The following is a 4,926-nucleotide window of genomic DNA, read 5'->3' on the forward strand; positions in this document are numbered from 1 at the left end:
CTCTGAGGAAGACTTTAATTGTGGAGAAGGTGTCACAAAATTAGCTAAATGGAGTTGATCTGAATTTCATCAGATTGAATATGATACAAATCTGGCTCAGGAACATGTCCCAGACCTGCTCGCTTCCTACGCAGTGTGCTGCTGCTCTCTATCCCTCTCTTTTTGACAAATGTATTCTACAGTAAACTTCTTCCTTCATAGATGTCTCTTAAAGCTGTCCTTTATGAGGTGCACAGGCATTCTCTCTGCCTTGTTATCTGTGTCCCATTCACGGCACATAAAATGATGATATTTTGTTCTTTGTGTAAACGTATTATAGGGAAGCAAAGCAAATAAAATGTAATGAGAGGATGAGCTTTGATGGCACGGTAGAAGGGAATGTAGTGTTTCAGTAAAAAAAAAAAAAAAAATGACAGCCAATAACAGTGCCCTGTTTTATCTTTTTGAACACATTTTACATTTCATTCTAGTGCTCTGTATTAATTCACACAATGTGCCTCTTGATAACAGGTTTATTTAAAACTCATTAAAAGTTATAGGGAAAAAAAACCCCACAGATTTGCATAGAAAATATGTCTTTGGAACTTTCTGAATTTCTCCCCTCCCTCCTTCCTACTCTTAGTAAGGGCTGATAGAACAGCCCTTATTCAAACTTCTGTCGGCGTTGCCTGTATTTCTGAACAACCTTCCTGTAAAGGAAGCAGGCACAGCATTTAGGCTGCCAGGCCTGTGGAGGCTGTGAGCCAAAGGCAGGAACCCTATCAGCCATTAATAGAAGATAGAGAACCACTTGAAAGCACTGCAGTGCAGGAGAGCAGCTGTGCTCCAGTGATCCTTATTCCTGTGTGTGTGTGAAGCGGGCATTTCACTGCAGGCTGAGAGCACTGGTGGGAGCAGCTAGGCGTGCAGCACAGCACTGCTCCGCTCCTCCAGTCTGCCAGCATCACTCTGCATTTGGGGGTCCCCTCCTTTTTTCCCCCTGCTCTAGTTTTTGGCTGTGTTCCTAATTCTGCCCACATGGAGGCACATGAGCAGCAGTTCTCAGGAATTTGGGAATGTGGAAATAGGCCTGTTTGAAACTGAGGAGAAACAGCATGTACAAACCATCAAGTCCATTAGTAATGATTAAATATCTAATAGCCTTTTCCTTACAGCTGCCCTACAGCAAACCTTCCATTATTCATTCTGTCACTTATACGTTTTCATGCCACGGTGTGAAACTTGCATAGGTGACAGATGTCAGATGTCACTCTAATGTTAGACTCTGAATGTGTTGTAACCTCTCTATCCCACTTCCTTTATCCTATTTCTCACTCCTATTTATGGCACTTCCATGGCAGAATATGAAGCACTGGTTGCCACAGGAACCGCTGCAGCTCTGGGCAAGCAGCCTGACAGCTGGCTCTGTGTAACACAGGGGCACAACCACAGCTCTGGGGGGGCACAGCCCTGTTATCCCTACTGTCGAGGTGCTGGCACCCCATTAGCTTTCAAATCACACTGGTCTTGTAATGCTGGAAGGATTCTTGGAGTGTGGTGTCTGGAGGTCAAAGCATTACATGATTTCAGCTGGCTGCAAGGAAGAAATATGCTTTGCTTTTGAGGTTACTGGCTGGAAAGTCACAGGCTCTCTACTGACAGCAGAGATGTTTTGAGTGCATAAACTAATCGGTGAGGTGCTCTGGGATGTTTCTGTAGGTCAGCTGGAAAGAGTCAGCCTTATTAAAGAGCACAGACAAGTACATTTCCCATACTTTGAATCTGGTTATTGGCATTGGTATTTCACTGCATTGCAAAGCAAGTTAGTCTTGGGCTGTTGACATTTAACCAGATAAACATCTTCCTTGGGCTAAAGGAGAGGTCACTGTGAGGCAGCCATGTGTTATGAATTTCTTCATTTCTTCCTGGGGAAACAGTTTTCTCGTTCCTTTCTGCACCGTTTCTATAACATGGGGGTGATTGCAGCTCCTTTGGTGCTCTTGCCTCAGCCCTGAGGTTATGTGCTGAGGGACCTGAAGCACCAGGGGAGCAGGGAAGGATGGGGTGACGGGAGGGAGGCAGAGTTCTTTTTCCATTACTAACTCATGCAAATGTTTAAGGCAACTTTTTATTACACAGGTGCTCTACTTGATATGTTATCAGCCCTAAAAAACAGGGGTAGTGAATCAAAGTTAATAAAAGGTCAAGGCCAGCGGTACCTTATTGAACTATAGCACTATGAGTGGGATGGTGATTAAGAGCAGGCAGTGAATGTCTACCAAAAGAACTCAGGTAGTTGAATAATTTCAAGTATATTCTTGGATAAAAGAAGTTAACTGAAGTATTACTGAGGGGATCTCAGCCCATCAGTTGTTCCTATGTTGTTGTTTTGGTATATTTCCATACAATTTGTGTCTTTGTAATGTGTTGGCATGTAACAATGGTGATTTATCTTGGTTGTGCAAGCCGCTTGCCAATTTTACTGCATGAAGCTCTTTTAATTATCTGCTCAGTAGAATAAAAGACAAATTAAGAATCATAAGGGAATAGCAGATACGTTAGAAATTAGATTGCTTTCACTTCTGTGATCTCTGACCTACTGTCTGTCTTGTGAGGTGAAGCAATTGGTTACATGCTGATGTAAAAGCGAGGGAATGGAAAAGGCTGATACAGACATCTATTAAATTCTGAAGATTCTGAATTCCTTTCTCAAATTTTCTCATGTGAATAGCATGTTTCAACTCTTGAAGTCAATACTGTGCAATAAGTCTTATATAAACACCAGCATTTTAAAATTAATATATTAAACTCAGAAGAGGTGTATCATCTTTTTAGTATAACCTAAGATCTCTCTTTTTGGTTCTGCTCACAAAATTTCTCCTGTTAAGTTATTCATTTAGCTTTCAGTTCTGAAGAACGCCAAAACAAATGGCACAAAGCACTGCTGCCATTCATATGTTGTAGTGTGCTTTAGATTATTCCTTTCTTCAGGTTGTATGGTACGTGAGAAAACACAGGTGGCATGTACAGAGACTGGCGAGGCAAAGAGCCCTTTGAATTAAAAGGAAGGAATAAAGAGAGGGAGTACATTAAGGAGTGACTGCACCAGGTGGATGAGAAAAAGAGCTTAAAGGAGAGGGGCTGCTGAGGTTTGCTAAGGCCAGGGCCAGGCTGTGAGAGCAGTTGACAGTATAGGAGATGAGTTGGAGTCGGTGAAAGTGATGCTGACACAGAAGAACAGAGAAAAGCTTCAAAGATTCTTTGTCGTAGGGCATGGATGAAACTGATTTCTTTCTTCCAAAGAAATATGGTGACTGGGACTGGGATAGGGATCCCCAAAGAATCACCATCTGTTCTTAGAGAAAAAAGATGCAGAGCCATGACTATAAATTCCCCAGAAAATAATATTCCTATCAAAAAATTACAGTGAGATTCAGCAAGCATATCAGAATGAGAAAGAATGTCCATAAAATATCCAGTAAATAAACCCAAATTGTCAGTCCTAAAATTGGAATTGCTAGCAGTTCTTCAAAGGAAGCTTGAACATATGCCTCAAGCACCCCTACAAAGCCATAAGTGCAGGGTAGAGGTGATGCGTTTTTAATGATAATTAAAATATTCATAGGGAGCAGCTGAGCTGGCCACAGACAGGAATCCACTTTCAGCTGGCTGGTGAGGCATGCTGGAAGCCCAGGGCACAGCATGTTGTCAGCATACGCATGCACTGATGAAATTCATGCACGTGGCTGAAACCAGGCTGTTAATGTGCTGATGGACTCTTTTTCCTGACATCGGATTCCTTCAGCCATTTTCTGTGTTGATTTGGTTTATAACTTCTTGACGTCAAGCCTAGCAACGTGCATTTGATGTGCTTTGAGGAGATGCGCCAGCAAATTTGCTAGCCACATTTTTGTCAAACTTCTTTAATTCAGTACTTTCATGTACTTTCATTTGGATGGTGGGATATGTCCAGAATTATTTTATTTCACTTTGGTTTAAAGCAATAAATATATTTCATTTCTAGAACCAATGAAGCATTTTTGCCTTTCATGTGCTTTGCTCACCACAGAAGTTCTCACTGCTTTGAAAGTGACTTTGTTTATGAGCTTGAAAATACACGTATGAACGTGCGTGAGGTCAATTGCTCTTTTTTCATATTGATAGAAACCCTGCTGGCTTGCATTCATGTTCTTGATTAGCATTTCGTTAGCCTACAACTTTGCCTAAAAATGTTTGTTTTTTTTCCTATATTCAGAGGCATTCCCAAATGATACATAAGGATGCTACTGATATTTCTGAATGCAAAGAACGATTCTGATGATATTGCCCTGTACGATAGGGATAACATGTTTCTAAATGAAACCATGCTAGGAAAGTTTAAAGTTCTCTTTTGTGATGATTTTAATTAATCAGGGTGATCTTTATGTCATATTACTGTCTCCAGAACAAATTATATTAAGCCAAAGTAAGATCAGAAGATCACAGGGAGGGTTTTTTTTTAGCTTAATATGCTGTGCATGTATAATTAAACCTCAAATTCCTGCTACATTTATTTGCTAGAAATGACTAAATGAATTTTTACAACTTTATTTTTGCTTTAATTATTGTGAATTAATTTGGATATAGTTGGGAAAAAAAAGGACGTCTGTCCTTCTAAATTAAAGATGAAAGCTATGTAAGCAAGCAGAAAGAGAGAAAAGTGCTTCAGAAAAATTCATGCAGAAACACGCAGATCTGGCCAAACAACAGCTGGTTTGAATGGTTCTACTGTTTAGAATAACCAGTTTTCTGGCACCAGATGCCATTTTTGCATGAACGGTAACTATGTAAATTCACCATTTAAAGAAGCCTGAAATGGTTTCTTGGTGTTACCATAGCACAATAAAAAGGTGGGCTGTCCGTGTGATCAACTGAGAAATTGGTGCATTGCCTTCTGTCAAATGAATT

Source organism: Lagopus leucura, unplaced genomic scaffold, assembly GCF_019238085.1.
Source record: "Lagopus leucura isolate 7727_CA_CO unplaced genomic scaffold, USGS_WTPT01 Super-Scaffold_739, whole genome shotgun sequence".
In the NCBI taxonomy this organism is placed as follows: Eukaryota; Metazoa; Chordata; class Aves; order Galliformes; family Phasianidae; genus Lagopus; species Lagopus leucura.